General features: G+C 41.7%; 1 protein-coding gene across 3 annotated transcripts in view; it reads right to left on the reverse strand.

The window, feature by feature from the left end:
* The window catches only part of chd7 (chromodomain helicase DNA binding protein 7), a 71,220-nt gene extending 53,943 nt beyond the window's left edge, over positions 1–17,277 (reverse strand). The window contains exon 1 of one of the 3 annotated variants that reach the window (XM_063462664.1): positions 16,983–17,277. The gene's annotated coding sequence lies outside the window, so the exon portion shown is untranslated. Of the gene's footprint in view, positions 1–2,567; positions 2,838–7,029; positions 7,140–16,982 lie in introns of those variants that run through there. The other 2 variants (XM_063462666.1, XM_063462665.1) reach the window with 2 other exon arrangements.
* Positions 17,278–18,171: the final 894 nt, after the last annotated feature.

Genomic DNA, 18,171 nt, shown 5'->3' on the forward strand with positions numbered 1-18,171 from the left:
TTCCAAATCGTCAGATTTAGTGAAGCACCTCTCACTGCGGGCTAACTAGGTCTGAGTATACAGCCTGCTGAGGTCTATCACAGCATGGGGTACATCCTGGACTGGCTCACGTGCCTATCACAGAGCTGGGCCTACATTTGGTGCAGTCTGCATGGCAGAGAAGCAGCACTTCTGCTACTGTTTTGTCAAAAATATGACCACACTTCACATAAAGCCTGCTGCTTCCTGTCACCAGGCAGATGTTTTCTCTTCAGCTTTACTCGAGAGGATAAAACTGTTAGAATTGATTGGTCCACCATCCTTTCACTGCTTCCACCATCTGCTATTGCCAGAAACTCTGAATGCTGTAAAAACTACCATGTTCTACTCAGTTAAAACACAGAAGCCAAAGTGATACTTTTAAACTAATCCAAGACTTTTTTGTTTGAAAAGTTTCAAGAATCTAAAAGTTAACGTTTGAGACTAACGAGCACAAGTTATTTGTAACCAGATGTGATTCCTCAAAGTCTCTTTGCATACTCTTTAATGTCTGCTTTTTGGGTGACAATACCCTTATAAACTAAAGCCATTCACTAAGTAACATGACATTAGCATGACACAGCACTACAGTGAAAAAGCTCTCCTTAAAGCCTTGGGCCTTTCTGTTGCAAATCTCCAAGATGCCGGCTGGGAGCATCCACTCTTGTTGTGTAAATAGCATTAACGAGTCCTTTCCTCCATACCTATGAGCCGTAAACAAGCTGCCTGTACGAACACAGAGCTTATTACGACATGGCCGGCAAAATGCAAAGGTATCCAAGACTTAAACTAACTTTATATTGAGAACATTTTCACTGCTTTACCTGGAGCCATTTCTGACAAAGTGCCGGTCGCCAGTGACAAAAACACTACATCTGTCCTGTAAAGCAGGAAATCTGTTAGTCTTGGTCAGTTGGTTTTTAGTATTAAGTGACTGAATTGGAGGAAGGAGAGCTGCTAACACCTGAATGGCTTTACAGACAGTAACATGTTTGTTTACAATTCGAGTCTCCTTCTCTTCTGAAATTATATCTATATATTTCTATCAAAATAAAATAAGCACATATAAGCTCATCTGTCTCAAGCACAGTTGACTTTTCATGCAGTGTTGATGTAATGTGTTTTTTCCCCCCTGTGTTCTGGAAAACTAGTTTAATCATCAATTAAAAATCACTAATTTGTAATTTAGACTTCTGAACATGTGAATTTAATTTACAAGGATAACAATTCATCTGAATTAATTATTTCACTCTTCTGCCAGTAACACAACTTATTCTGCCACACCTGGATGGAGTCTCCAAATATCTGCACGTTGTCCTAATGGCAAAGCTGTTACAGTTGAGACTTACACAGCAGAGTGTTAGTCAGAGGGAACAGGAATGAAAATAAATTTGACATGCATGTGTTGAGACAGGGCCTCTGGATTACAAATAAGAACTTGGAAACTTGATTCTAAATACACCCAGCAAACAACATCAGCTAGGGTACACAGGTTATCAGTATCATATACTGGACAGGACCAATGATAAATGGAGAATTCACTGACCTTGGCCTATAAAGGAGATCTGATACTGTTTGTGTCAAGCTGACAGCACTTTTCTTGTAGAATTTGCTAACTTTGCACAAAACTCAGACACCCCCCTCGCCCTTTTTTAAGATCCCTGGTTGAGATGTGTTTCCATAAAGAAGTAGAAACACCTATAAAAGCTTTTCACTCGGTCACTCGATCAGCTATATTTTTGCTAGCTCCAGTAGGGCATTACTATAAACAGTAAACATGGGCATGCCTGCTGGTGCACACTTAAGTTCAGCAGGTTCAAACTCAATAACCAGAGAGTGAACGTACATTTTTATGTCCACTTTTGTTCTTGAACCGTTAGCTATGCATGATACAAAGGTCAAAATGATCCTTATTCATTTCATATTTGGGAAGCAACCTCTACAGCTTCGTACACTTCATGTCAATATCTGATTGGCTGCCCCTCTTAAACCGTGAGTTTAAGAGGGGCAGGGCTGTGTGCCTGAGAAGACCAAATTAGAATATCTCCTCTGAGTAGAGCAGTGTGAATCATAAGCATCTGACTCACTGGGATTAATTGTATATAGATTAAACTCCTTTGAAATATTGGCCGTGTCTAAAATAAGTCTCCACCAATGTAACACTATGATAGAAAATAAGGAAAAGATATTATGCCATGTCTAGTTGCTTTTGTATAAGTCATTCAAACATTGCATGGCAGCTAAGGCCAATGTGCTGCATGCTCTTAAAGCAGCACATCAAGTGTTGCATTAGAGAAGAAAAAAAAAAAATTGTGTTCAGCTACTAGATTACCAAGAATACAGCAGCTCGGAAACGCTGTGCATTTCAGTCACTACAGGAAGGAAAAAAAAGTTTCTACATGTGTCTGTGTCTCAGGTGAGAGTAATTGAGTGTAATGTCACATCCTTTGCAGCAAGCTAGTGTGAGGGTAACTGATTTCCTGTCACACACACTCTACATAAGAGTGAATCCCACATTACTAAATAAATGTAGCTATATAAGCACTTACTTGAGCCGTCTATGTGTGTGTGAGAGAACAGCGCAGTTGCACGTGTGTGTGTCTCGGGGCTCCTTTGCTCCACTCATCCTCCTCATTTCTTGTCTGGCATTTAGAACTTAGCCTCCCACAAGATAACACTCGTCTGCAACGAGTGGATGGAGCAGGATACACTTCATCTCCTTGCTCTTTATTTCATCCTCCATCCCTCTAGCGTATCTGTTCATCCCTCTGTGAAACCTGCTTCAGTCATGGAAAAGACAAACTCCTTGTTCTCTTGATTTCAACTTTCTGTACCACTTTCTTTGCAGTTTTAGCCCAAACTTGAGTTCTTGCAGAGATCACACAGTGACATACATATATGAAAACACGTGCACAGCTTGGCCCAGCTGTCATTGCACAGGGAATTAGGTGAGCGACCAGTGTGCCACTTTAAATGCCAAATCTCATCAAAGGATGAGGCTTTTAGGCCCCTATGCTCCTCCTGCCGTAACACACTTATGCTGAGGAGCCCAGTAGAAATTCAGACATATCCATACTGAACACCACAGATGTATCTGTTTAAAAACAACAACAACAACAAAAACCCCATAAAAACAAACAAACAAGCAAGCTGTCATCTGAACCAACTGAATACATACCAGTCAATGTTTAGCATGAAGCAGCAAACACTTTGTCCCTTCCCAGCTATGCAAATCAGTATCTTGGCATGTGATGAGCCTTCATGCTTGACCCTCAACAGCTAGTATCCTTAGCAGCTCACATACAACAACATAGACCTCCCATTTTTATGATGCAGGGCAAGCTGTTAATAAGTAGTCTGTGTGCTATCGGCAGTATGGTAGGCACTTCGACCTCCTATCCAACAAATTTACTCAGCCATCCAGTGACATAAAAAAGAAAGGAGGTACTAACACAGCCGAAAGCTCATGCTCACTTAATGTGGCTTCACACGACCACACTGATGGTTATCAGCATTTTCAGAGGTGACAGTCAATGTAGGTTTTAACAACAGGGGTCAGTTTGAAGGCGGATGACTCAGATAAACAAAACTTCAGTATTAGCAAAAAACATTAGTCCAAAAACATTGAGTAGACGCTCCAATGGTGATGAACAAGGTAAATATCCTTTTTAGTTGCTGTCGCGTTATTAATTGTCAATATCAGTAACAGATTTCATGGGAAAAAAAAAGAAAAGACAAGAAAGTAATCCACTTTCATGTCACAAGACACTGCAAAAATCTAGAATATCAATCGTCATATCTGTGTAAAGTCAAGGAGAGAAAAAGAGTAATATACATTTTTATAATTATATTATAAGAGTAATATAATTACAAAACATACTGCGCAGAAAGTGGCAAGTGAAACTAGTGGGGAAATCTATTTTGAGCAGCTTAAATATGTTATTTTAGCTCCAGTCTATCACTAATTGCTCATATATAGACTTGGAGGATGTGCTGGCGTAACAGCATCAAAACTGGATAAACTCGACCGCGTTTGGATAAATGTCAAATCTACAAAATGACATAAAATGCTGAAGGAGACGTAAAAGAGCACAACAAAATGTGCTATCAGCCGATATGTGCCTGGCTGATTTCCACTATCACAAGATTAACTGATGTTTATCCGTATCTATCTGTAAATATATTTATAATTTTTATATATTGGCTAATGTTTGATTAATTTCACCATACTGACAGTTATAATGGACAATTACAAAATCAACAAATCTAACAGTCGTCATTAAAACAATTCATTGTCAAATATGAGAACTTGTGTGAAAAATGATCTACAGCACACACAAATGCTGAGTTTTATTAGTAATTTCTGTGCAGTGCAAAGAAAGCACTGGAGGTAGCTAAGACAGGGTCAGGATGGGAGAGAAAGGGCCTTTCCTTTGCATTTCTTTGTGTTGCAACTCCAAGCAAACCGTGTCCCAAAATAAAACCTAAGATACTGTATCAAGACACTGACCTTGAAGCAGCAGACACACTCCAGTTTACACACAGCTAGAAGCAATATGAAAAGGGTTTGGTTTGGGCACTGTCAGAGGAGTGCACGGGCCTGTGAGGCAAATAACGTAATTACCAGCTCCACCTCACCTGAAAACACAACTGAAAGGCTCGTGTACGTATAGTTTTAACCAACTATACATGCACGAGTTTCAGCCAACTTGATAAATACACATGCAATCACCAGCCAGGCTCAGGAATTCACACTGACTGTGCAGCTCTGTCAAACCACAATTATTGAGGCCACCCGTTCAGCCAAGCCGAAACCGCAGAATATCACTGCCAAGTTAGTGCAACTGAATGGCCTTCTCTGGCTGCCGGAGGCATTACACAGCCTTTCACTGTAATGCATTAGAGATGGGCTTTCATTTAACAACAACCCCAAACAGGAACTCTAAGAAAAGACTGGCAGCCTGGCCCAATCAGAAATGCCCACTTTATTTTTACAATTTCTGTGTATTGAGCATTTTAAACATATATACCTGTTGGCAGGTTAACAAAACACAGCGTGACAAGTCTCCAAGTTTTCAGTGCAGACAATCGCCCACATCAGGTGATCCAACTGATATGTTCTTCCCGTCGGCGTGAAGGCATGTTTGGGAGTGACGTCACCTGGTGTAAACTGGGCTGGAATGAAAACCCGCAGGCGGCAGGCACACCTCACCTTTTTCCTGCTCTGTAAACATTTCTGAACGCCTATCGAAGTTGTCATTTTAAACACTCCAGAGAAATCTTGAGATGTCGACAATTTGCATGGGGCTGTCACCTTCTCGATCCACAGGCCTCATTTTAGTGGTTTCCTCTACTCTTTTTCCTCTCCACTATTATAGACACTTGCTGGTTTTTATTTGTTAACATCTATTACTATCACCACACTTGACCAAAATGACTGCAAATCACTTGGTGCATGCAGCGTCAGCCTGCGGTGAAGGAGGGGTGTGAGGGAGGGAGATTAGCCAACAGCGGCTCAATACAGTTCTGTCTGTGCTGTCGACAGTTTGGCAGCTAAACTGTCTGTAGCCTCCAGGCTTTACTACAGGAAATCTCTGCCATGTCAACAACACCATGTTTCCTCTGAGGCACAGACAGGTACGGACAAATAAAACCAAGCCAAAGAGCAAACTACACCAGTGCCTTAGCAAGCGCAACCTCACTAAACACCTCCGGGGGGAATTTTTTTTTTTTTTAAAAAGCGAATGATCTCCCTCTTCCTCTGCAGGACACGTGTGCACCCACCCACCTCCCATTACCACCAGGATCTAAGCCACTATAATTTATACCTTTGTTCCCAAATGGAGGACAGCGTGCAAGAGCTGGCTAGCTGTGTGTGTAATTACGCTCAAGTGAGGGGATGCATGGCCGTGTGTTTGGGGCTGGGATTTGAGGGCCGGAAGGAAGGAAGAAAGAAGAGGAGGTGGGGGTTGACGGGGTGGCGGTGAGGGGGGCCAAGAGAGCAAGGCGAAAAGAGAAAGAAGCAGTGAAGCTAAAGAAAATCTGGTTATTTTACGCACGGCTGCTTTGTTAATGGACACTGTGTGTGTTGGTTTGCGTTTGTGTGTGAGAGAGACTGGAGGAGAAGGGGGTGGGTGGTGGCGGTGGGTCAGCAGGAAAGGGCTGTGTTTATCCAATCTGTTCCCTGCCTTTACCATGTGGTAGGAAAAACCACTGGCCGGCTCTCAGTCTGATCCCAGAAGACATAGAGGCCGAGAGACAGACACAGGAGAGGGAGGGAGAGAAAGAAGTAGGCCACAGGGGGTAGCCAAGGAACCTGCTAAGAGAGAAAGAGTGCATGTCTCTGTGCTCACTGAGCTAAAGAACCTGTCATGTGGTTTGTGAAGCTGTATGCTCTCTGAAAATCACTGGTTTAAGCAAGCCTATTTAAAAAGTGACACATATATGCCCAGAAATATTGGCCAAATAGTTTAAAGATTCTAGTGGGTTTAGTAGGTTTTCTACCCATCGGGCCTAAACAGGATTTTTCAGTTCTTTAAACCAAAGCTAGAACTGAAGCTTCCAAATTTTTCGAGACACCAATCTGTTGCCAATACCAGGGTTTCTGCCAGCACCTTACAAGGGTGGTGACCCATCACACTGATGGTCAGTTCAAAAGTTCCAACCATTGATTTAGGTAACATATCTTACACGGTTCTCCTGATTTGAGCCAGGTTAACATTTATGATAACTGTTTAATACTGTAATGTTGCCGAAACGAGAACTCTACTGACCTCTTTGAACTCCTTACAACGTGTTGTTACGAGTCATGAACATCAACCACTAGTAAGAGCTGAAGGGTGGAGACAATGCCGGTACTGGCTTCGCAACAAATAAGTATCTAACCCTACAACCCTTATATATCGCTCTGAAGCTCCTGTTAATCCCTTTTAAGGCATTAAAAAGACAATTTTTTTAGTTAAAAACAGGACTGAAGAAGCAGGCAAATGCTATGACTCAGTGCCGGTTTACCTGTTCAGCTTATATCCATCCATTTGTGCTCACTGATTCAGCGAGTCTCAATCATTCATTGGTGTATGTAAATGAGGTTAAGTATGATTTGTTCTCCATCTGTTACATGCATTACTTTCTCTTCATGCTGGAGCTAGGAAATAAACTTGACAGTGTGTCGTCCCATCTCCCTCCTCTCTGTTCCCGTGCACAGCGCTACACACAAGCTGTTCTGTCTGTGTCACTGCGGAATTAGCGATTAGCATTATCTCAGCTGATAGTGAGATAATACTCCATTACATGAGTACAAAACACTGTTTACAACAAGTATCAGTCATTGGTAATTATATGTTAACATTTTTTCTGAACAGAAACTGGCATTCCTAAATTCTGTAGATTCTAGTCATCAAAACTCAACAGCAGAGTGAAGCAAATCAAAACCAAATGTCAAATGTAGGATGTCAAAATAGCTTGTTTTGAAGCTAGACTGATTCTCAGTCTTCTCTTCTACACTTTGTGTCACTTACTACAAACAGGAAAACACAAGCAAGAACAAAAGTTTAGGCAAAGACTTGAATCTTTTTTAATAGACTGCTGAGAAATGCTTCCTAAGAACCAGAATGTTTAATTTGTGCTTAGCTGACGGGTTTCCTCCACTCATCTACTTACAAGGTCACTGGATATGGTTGTAGAATGCATTTAGAATCTGTGAAAAGAGCTTATGTAAATCAAGAAAGACTTTTGACATATGCATGTTTAAATTGTGATAGGCCCTCACAGGCAATAAGGTCATTGGAGTGTCTTTTTCATATAAAGCAAATGTCTCAAATTTATAAATTAAGCCAGAGGGATGCATCTTTAAAAGATCTCTGCAGCTCCTGAAAGTACTCTACAGCCTGTCCTCTGCAGTACTAAAACTCTAGGGATGAATGAGTTTCCAAAACTTCTGCCATAGACTGGGACCAGATTAAGTGTCTTATCTGACCTTAATACATACAGTAGGCTGAACTAATATTTGACTTGTAGCATCTGACCCACATTGAGTTCAGAACAGGAGGCAGGTCACAATGCCCAGTCAGACGACATGTACCGACGCTTTCAGGATGAGCGCTATAGTTAATGCTGGTATTTCCCCTACCACCCCTCAGAGTCTGTAGCTGTAGGCATTCAGAGCTGAAGGAGACAGGCGTCCCCTGTGTCTAAAACAAACCCCTTCATTAATATGAATATTCCAGTGTTGTTTGAATCTTGATCAGAAAGTCAGAGCAGCAGGCATAAGCTGATATGAAGTTCAGAGATCAAACGGCTGCAGGTGAAGGGGAAATTGTAGCTTGGTAATGCAAATGACTTATCATAGTGTTACACTGCCACTATTACAGGCTTTGGGGAAAACCCTGCAAGTGTTCAAAAGCAGCAGTCTTTTCAAAAACTACAGGATTTGTCAGTAGCAGGGAGTCAGATCAGCTTGCTGAAAGAAAACCACCAGTGGTTTTGGGGCTGTTGAGAGATTTGTCATACCTGTTCAGACCAAAAAAAAAACCAAAAAAAAAAACAAAAAAACAACGAAGCTTTGGAAATACTTCTGAGCAACAAGAACATCACAGGCAGTACTTTCCTGACTCTTGGTCTAGATTTTCATTTTTGTAGAAAACATGAATATGACACGGGCTTCCACAGAAAGGCTTTCATGGTGAATTCCCCATCAAAGTCAAAATGCTTAGGTATCCCTTTATGCAAGAGCAACCAGGAAGGCTCTCACACTGATGATAAACAGGCTCTCCAGAATGCAACCCCCACTGCTGCTCAGTCAGTCACTGCTATCGACATGTCCTTTTCGACCAATGTGACAGCCAGGTCTGAACCGAATCTCCTGAGCCTGGATAGCTACTCTTCTTGCCCCGCCTGCCCAGGTGCTAAGACTTCCAGAGTCCTCCTAAAAACGCGAGGAAACATCACCCAATACACTCGCTTTCTCCAGAGCTGGCGAGCTCCATGGGATCACGGTGCTTCTGTTATGGGTTTAAATCTCCAACAGTAGATGGAACTAGTCAATAGGGCTGGGCCATATTATACCGTTCACAGTAATGCCGGTACAATGTTAGGCAACGATAAGAAAATAAAATATCGCGATAGAATATGGGTAAAACACGCATGCGCAGTGCCTTTGTTTTTATACGCACATGGTCGAAAAATCATGGCAGCAACGGAGAATGAGAAGGGGGAAAGCGGATCATTGAGTGAAACTTATGAACCAGAAGTGGTTTGTAAAACCAATTGTACGTTTGTAGGGTTACTGAAGTTGGGATAGCTGGTATATAATGATGTGCTACGTGATCACTAGCGACACAGTTATGTTAGCATAACATAAACAGTGAAGCTGCAGGATGAACGCTAACACTTTTCCACTCAAAAGTTAACATGAGGGTTCCTGATAGTTTGAGATAGGGCTGTGCGATATGACCAAAATCTCATATCCCGATATAAGAATTCTATCATCCCGATAACGATATAAATCACAAAAATGTAACCTTTTCTGTAAATTCTGTGAATCTCGGGCAGCTCGTCTTGCAGGAAGTGTTTCCAGCTGCGCGTCATGTAGCTAGAGTCGAGTGTTTTAACCGATGCATGAAACTATACATTTTTAGACTTAAGTTGTAACGGCCGCCGTTTTCTTTGTGAGTATTTATTACACGGCGTGCTGCGGGGAAAAGCCTGTTCTAACGTTTTAGTCTAAGGTTTATTTTTTTAACACCTGGCGGCTCTTTTTTTACTTCTCATCCGTAATAATCTGCTCTTTCATGTGATTCAGTTTATTTTGAGAAGTCTCAACAGGATCTTGAGCTTTATTGTGAAAGGTTTATGTGGAACATAAACAAGCGGACACGCGATGCTGTTACCGTCATTGTTGCTAACCACAACGCATAAAAACAGGCGCTTGTCCGTCCGTAGTGTGGTTATATTAAATATAAGAGAAAGAGAGAACTTTAAGAAATTAATATAGCCACTACAGTGACCATCAAAACGATGAAAAAATATTGCCGTAAACAGTTTATTTTGCGACACCACGAAACAAACGATAGCGTAAAATGAAACGATAGACGTTTTTATATCGTCATCCGATATATATCGTTATATCGAACAGCCCTAGTTAGAGACAAATGCAATCGCATGGCAGGATGCTGTAAACGGACCAAACTTGAGTCAGGAGAACAACTGAGATAATCCATCCAAAATAAGAGGTTAGTCATTAATATTCTGCAACAACATGTGAATAGAGAAGCTGCGAGAGAATTCAACATTAATGAATCAATGGTACGGAAGTGGAGGAAGCAAGAAGAATGAGTTGAATAAAGTTTGATTTATCTGACTGCTTCGTTTCTTGTGCCTTATAATCGCGTGCACCTTATGGTCCGAAAAATACGTATTTGACTTTTTTATTTGGCACACTGCAGTTTAATGTTGCAAAGCACCTCTTTTTAACTTTTGTGGATATTATACATGGTTATGCTCAGGATATGTCAGCCCATTTCTACTGGAAATGCCTTTTGGTTAAACTTTCAGCAAGGAATTTGCATTTGCACTGTTAAATTTTTATATAGCTTTAATGCACATAAAAAACAGCTGCTTGTTTAACTAAAAATAATTTGATGGTTTTTTGCGCTAGTAAAGTTGTGGAGTATTTTGTATTTTGTCTCGCATCAATTATATCGTCAGTTATATCGTTATCGCAAATTTTCAAATATATATCGTGATAAATATTTTTGGCCATATCGCCCTGCTCTACTAGTCAACAACAGTGATGTGTCAGGGTGGTTTATAACCTAAGTTCAAGACCCTACATATAAAAGGTGAAACCCTACAATCTGATGATCTCCGACCGATTAGCACTTTGCAACAGTGGGAAAGAAGAACTCCCTTCTAAGAAGAAGAAACCTCCAGGCTCACGGAGGATCAGTCATTTACATGTTTACATGTTCAGGAAATTCCAATATTATCTGCCAAAAACAAAGATCTATGTACCTCTTACGAAAATGTCTTTACTGGTTGAAATCTCTTTCACATGTAGTTAACATCATCCTGTTTTCATTCCATCTCCCTAACTGGATGCTGATTCCAAAAGCAAGCAGCACTTAATCTTTCATCAGCAACGTGAATCACCAAGGAGAAATGGTGATCGAAGATGAGCAAGAAGGATGCGTGGATGCCACAAGAGTGCCATTAAACCACAGCAAGCGCCGGGAAACTGATGAGATTTTTGCATGGCGCTGACGGAGCTTTTCAGCAATAGGACTCATCAGCAGCTGATGACACAAAACTCCCACATATTTCCAGTGGAAAGGCCTTGGATTTAGCTTTGCTTATTTTCTTCCCACGTTAGCAAAGAGCTGAAGAGGGGAAACGGGATATTCCAAAAGTATATACAGCAGCAGAGGTCAACAACAGATTAAAAGGCCCGTACTTGACAGGCCGTCTCCTCCAGCACATACAGAACACACGTACAGCCCACACACAAACACTTGAGAGCTGTATTAATGCCAGCCTCTCTCCTAGGCACAGCACTTGGTCCAGAAGGCCCTCGCTGCAGGAGGAGGATGGGGGAGGCAGGCGCAGAAGAGAAGGAGGGGGCAGAGGGAGAGACAGGTGAGAGGGAAGGATGAGAGAGAGCAGTAGACACAGTGATGACACTCAGTTTTGAATGTCACCACAGTGCTAAAGACCCCCGCTAACCTTTTGGCTGGAAATGAGAGCGCTGGATTGAGGGCGGGGGAGAAAACAGACAGCCAGGCAAAGATGGAGAGCGAGAAAGAGAGATGCAAAGGGTGAGAAAGAAGACTAGAAAAAAAAAGGAGGTAGGCTTATGCAGAGAGGGGCAGAAAGGGAGTGGGTGGGTGGCTGAGGGGTGGAGGTGGAGCAATAGATAGCGAAGATGAAAGAGATGGAGGCAAACAACAGCACCACTTCTCATCCCCACTAACAGAAGTGCCATCTATGACACATGATGATAGGAGACAAAATGGCCCCCCTAACAAACAACAGTGATCTGATTCAGACACCCAACAGCAACCTTTCAGCACCAGATTGTCCAGTGCGCTGCATTACCTGCTGCTAGCTAACCTGCAGACAATCCACTCAGTTCAGTTTTGGCCGGGCAATCAGTGTCATCCATCTTATGTGCGTTTGTGTGTCCGGTGAGAGAGAAAGTGAGTGCTTTTCATCATTACTTTCAACTACATAACTACAGCGAAACCTCCACTGACCTCAAATGGATTTCAACAATGCCTGCAATGCATCAGCTCTTAACGCCACAGACGTTCCCATAAACAAGCAGCTGTTCTTTAATACATGAGAAAAAGTTATTTTTCTCGTAAGGTCCACTTCTACAAAGAAGTTGTGAAGATAACCTATCTTCAGTTATAAATCATATCTACATCAAAAACATTATATACATTTTGCTTTTGTTACAGTTCAACCAGAGGTTATCTGTACTATGCAGTGTGTGTCTATAGAGCTTAATTGGAGGCTGTTCACTGAAACTTACAGAAAGACTAGCTCCTCATGGAGCGTCTCCTGTGAGCATAGGTTAAAATCCAGAAGAAACATTTTAGAAGGTTTCAGGACCCATTGTTTACTAACTGCAAGTCAGCTCTCTTAAAATATTGTAAGAATTTTCTTTTTGATTTCTCGTTATTATTCCATTTAACACTACTGTCCAGAAAAACATCAGCTGGGGCATTACAACTGTTCGCTTATCTCAGGACTAAAGGCAGCAAATGACAAATTTCTGCTTCCACTTTTTACTGATTTTATTCTGAAAGTGCTGACCAACTGGAGTGATTTGCATATCTCCCACTAAAACATCTCTTTTATGATGCTGGTCTACTTGATACTATTCTCTGCACACCGTTCCATCTTCTGTTTAAAATCTGTGTTTTTGTATCTCTCTATAATTTATTTATGAAGTATTCTGTTTTTAAAGTTCAGGTGCTGCTAACCAGCTGTCCACAGCTAAGCCCACGCTATCTGATGTTTCCCTACCTTCAAGCTGGCCTGGTCCTTTCTGTCATTCGGCTGCCTCTCCAGTGAGTCCCTTAAAACATTTTCAGTTCACTAGGAGCCCTTTCTCACTAGTAGCTAGTCAGCGTTTGCGGTTTTCCATTTGGTAGTATTACCTGGTACCAGGTACTTTTTTAGTACCTGCTTGGCTGGGGTTCCAAGTGAGCTGAGTTGATCGGAAAATGTGACAAATGGCATCTTGGAACTTTCAGCTGCATAGACCACGTTAGGTGGTACTCTACTGAAATGGAAAACAACCAAAAACCGAGTAGAGTTGAGGCAGTACTAGTGGAAAAGAGGCTTAGATAAACCAGTTACTGGTTACAATGGGAGTCTGTGTGTGTGGGACGAGTGAGTCTGCAGAGGCAGCTTCATAGATCACCTGGCCAACCTGCAGGCAGGTGAACACAAATCAAGACAGGGAGGAACATTCACACTAAAATGCCTTTACAGAGCTTTTAAAGAGCCTAACCACTGAAGAGCACCCCACGTGCCAAATCAAGATCATTCTCCAGACAAGTCACTCTGCTTCGCACTCAGATTTAATTGCAACACAGGCAAGAATCTAGCACTTCCTTTTTGTGGTCAATACTTTATTTGCACTGTTAACCCCACTGAGTGTGTAAGATAACTTCAACACTTCGACAGACCAAGAGAGTGGGTGCTAATGCATTAAGTCAGACACAAAAATCACTTCGGGGCAGTAGGTGCAATGCTGAAAGTGAAAATGCGCCTTTGATATTAAAGTTGCTTTTTATCCTTTTGAGAAATGAGGCTGAGAAATTATGAACTTGTTACATCTAGATTTCCCATCCTCTCAATAATCATGTGTACATTAAACTGAGAGAGGAAGGCCCAATATGTTAACAAATGTCACTTTAACCAGCATAATACAAAAATGTCACTGTTCTCCCACATGCCAACAAGTTTACTTCTGATTTCTCCTCTCGTTTGTCTTTAGTTTCTCCTCATCTGTCACTTTTGCGTACACTTGTGTAAGTTTAGCCATATTAATCTGAACTATTCTTCACAGCATGAAAGTAGCAAGAGCTGGTGAAAAGGTCATCAGATGATTGCACACCAAAAGTGAAATGTCCAGATAACCAACACTGACCACACTAATGATTCATAGACCATAACAACAGGGAGTAGGCTTATTCAAAATCATGACAAACTGATGGACACCTGCTCCAAACAAAGTGTCAAAGTTAAAATAATGGATCAGGGTAAAGTTGCACAGACAGATGTCCATTAAAATCACTGAATATAGATAATGGGGGAGGGCATACATGGCGACAATGAGCATCAGTGTACAGCTATAAGCATGGAAATTTGATTGAATCATTCTCAGCAACGCTATCTTAAAATTGCATTTCACTGTATGTGTGGTGTATGCCCCAATCTTAGCCCCAGTGTAAGGTGACAGGGATTTCCCTAGATGTGGCCATCCTGGGACCACTGCCAAAAATAGGAAACAGAAAAACTCCTCAATCTCACAGAATCCCCATCTTTTAGAGTTAAAAATGAGACAAGAGGGCAGATTCTGCTTTGCGCTTTTAGTGGAACAAAGAGTTTATGACAACGCGACAAACAGATTTACCGGCAACTTGCTTCATAAAGTTTCAAATGTTAATGGCTGCATTATATGGCTCTTTGAGTGAATAATGCACACTCACCAGCCAAAATTAAGACAACTCGAGGGTAATCAGCATGACTTCCACAAACTTAAGTCTGAACTATTTAAACGGAGAAAAAGGCTACTCTAAAAAATAACAACCATTGTGTTTACTTTAGTAAATCAATCTAAATATGTGCAAAATTAAAACATTCACCTCTGCACACGTTGTCATAGGGAGGGGAATCTAACTTTGTGCAAAAGTCTCAGGTTAGCCCAGACTAACTGTCTCTAGCAAACTAAGTCAGCCTTGCAGCTGGGAGGGGGGCTCAAATTTTACCACAAAAAAGGGCAGTGAGAGACAGAGGGGAGAGAGACCAAATAGTGCTGAGCATCTGTTGTGTGTGTGTGTGTGTGTGGTCGGGGCCTCTTATCTCTCCCTCTGTGGCCCGCTAAACATGACTAGCTGCCATCTTGGCTCAAAGACACAAGGTGGTAGTGGTGGGGGTATAGCAGCTCCTGCCTCTATGGGAAACGAGAGGAAAAAAATAAAGACCCAGCACAAATCCACTGAAATGTGTCGCACTGACTAAAACCACAAAGTAAAAACGGATAGAAAACGAGCGCGTGTTTCTGAGGGGGGACCAAGCTCGGTTATTTTCCAGAGATTTTAGTGCCAGAGTTGCGTGAGAGCGGCAGGGTGACCATTATGCAAGTTGGCCGATTACAGAACACATAATGGGGAAAGAGAACAGGATAGCGCAAGAAACACACGCAATTAAGTTAAGACTGTACAGAGAAAAAAAATACGGTTTTAGTATATGGTAAAGATGTGTCAGTGGAACTACAAGGGCAGGTGTTTAGGACTGCCTTTTTCCCCGTCCACATCGAGTAACAAGTGTAGTCGTAAGGGTAACCAAACTTCGGTCGCCGGATACAATGTAACACAACAAACAAGTGCTCCTAACAAAAGCCAAAAGGCGGAAAGACCTAAGGAGGATCTGTAATGTAACTTTGCATTTTTACCTCGTCAAAAAGTGAAGTGAAAAAAAGAAGCAAAGTTAATTCCCTTGCCCAAGAGCTATGCACTGACCGATAACCGTTTCGAGCAGGTTAGTAGCTAGCTCGGGGGGGCTAATAAGTGGTCTTTGCCCGTACACAATGAGGATGAGAGCTGGCTAGCAGGCTAGCTGAACTTCTGTGTCCTAGCGCTGGGCCAACCTCCAGCGGCTAGCAAAGCTAATTAGCCTATCAGCGGTATTTCGCACGTCGTTTCGGACCAGGGAACGATTCGCTCATCTCGTTTTTTGTTAAAGTAAAATACTTTCTGCGCCACTCCAAAGCTGTACACGAGTAGGACAATTTTTTCAGCACATTCCAAAGTGTTCTGATAATACAAGGCATGGTAAAAACAACAAGAAAAACACGGTTGTATGGAATGACCGCCTGGCCTCACAGCTTCCCCCCTCCTCTCCTCCACTGCTCTGTCCCTTTCGTCCAATAAAACTACCGACTACTACACATTCTTAACACTGTCCCCTTAACCACAAAACACTACAATTCTATTGAAATCAAACTATTATTTATACTTTCATTGTTAAATGGTGCAATTGAGCCAGTGTGAGGCGTTTTTGGAGATTTCTGCCAAGTATTCTCCGCTGGGAATCTCCCTCGGTGCTCCGCTCATTCAGTCGGCTAGTGACTCACCTCTACGCTCGAGCCACCTCGTGTCTCCTAGAAGCTTCAACACAATTAGCTAACAGGGCTAACACTCACACTTTAAAAATGAACTAAGTCCAAGTTTTATATTACAAAGGCCGATAAGTTGTCTGAGGAACTGACTCAGAAACTGCGAGGCTCTCAGTGTTGTGCTGGACATTTTTCTTTCCACTTTTCAACTAACTAATGGGACTGTTGTGCGTCTGTGTGAGTGAGCGATGCTGCGGGTGGCAAAGCTAAACTTGCTATTGTTAGCATGTCGGCATGGCAGCTACACGGACCTTCAATGACTTTCTACTGAAAGAAAAAAATAAAACAGATGCGAAATAAACCTGCAGTCTAAAACAGAACCTTTCCCGCGAGTTTGCCCTGAAAGAAATGCTCGTCGGTCTAAAAACCACAACTCACTGGGTGGATTAAAGAGTCCGATTGTGCTGAAAAAGTATGGAAAACTTGCTATTCAGAAAGAATATAAACGATTTTAATTCAGGACCCGGTGTTATTATGGAAGCATTACACTTGTGCCAAAATCTGTTCGAAATTTTTCTTAAATGCACTCAGTGAAAAGGGACATTTGTTAGCTTACCCAACAAGCTCGGTCACTTCGGGCTCTTTATCAAATCAACTCCTCGTTAGTAGGGTTAGTATCTCCGCTTGCTTGAAAAAAATCCACGATGGTCCTTTTCAGTTTGAAATATAAATAAACAGAGGAAAAAAAGTTCAAGTTTTGCGTTTTTCATGAATTATTTCTCCGGCGTATCTCGCATCCGCGACCTCGCCGACTAGTGTGCGTTGCTCTTCTCTCCTTTGTGTTAATTTCACTCAAATCGAGTTTAATCCGATCGATCCCTCGGCTGGTCGCGCTCCCGAGTCCTCCCCTCCAGACACTCGCTCACCTTCCTCGGCCAGGGGGGGCGCGCTCCCGAGGACCTCTCATACAGATAAACAGGCAGCGTGCGCGGTCACTGACCCGGCCGTGCCCGTAAGTTCTCATTAGGGGATGAAAAAAATAACTGGGGCGTCATTTAGAAAAGGAGCTTCTGAATAAAACCGTAGAAATTAGGCGTATTTTTAAATATATATATTAAATGCATTTTTATTTAAAACAAACAAACAGTGGAAAGCATAAACTCGGTTAAAAACCTAAGATAAGATTTTTTAAAAATTAGAAGGTTTTGGGGTATGTGCCCTAATGTTTATCATTGTGAACAACTTTAAATTCTTCTAATCATTTATATAATATTTAGGTGAATGTGTAAGTTAGGAAAATACCTGAATGTATATGTGTATTTCTGTAATCTTTACAGACTTATTTATATTATTTTTACACATTCACAACTTCTTCATCTCCCTGTTCTGGGTGAGGGATCTAGGCAAGCAAATGCTCCTCATATTTTACACATCAGGGACTCACAAACTATTGATTAGGGACACGATCATCCATTGGATAAGAGTGATACAGATAACTTTAGACAGGCCACAATCTATTACATGCTTTGTTAGATACTATTCAGTCACCAGATCAAACAGACTTAATGTCCACGATTGTGCATATGTGTGAATCAGGACTGACATCCAACAGTATAAAATCATTTGAAATAGTCCCGTTTTGTCTTTGAGCTGCACATTATCAAACATATATCTCTATAATTGTAATGAAAAGCAAAACGTGTGTGTTTTTTCCTGCTGCATCTTTATTGTCTGTCTTGAGTCAACTGCTGTACCAGAGTCTGGTGTTTAATTGGTGATAAAGCTAAAGATAGCTTCTCACAATT

This window comes from Pelmatolapia mariae, linkage group LG18 (assembly GCF_036321145.2).
Source record: "Pelmatolapia mariae isolate MD_Pm_ZW linkage group LG18, Pm_UMD_F_2, whole genome shotgun sequence".
NCBI classification, from domain to species: domain Eukaryota; kingdom Metazoa; phylum Chordata; class Actinopteri; order Cichliformes; family Cichlidae; genus Pelmatolapia; species Pelmatolapia mariae.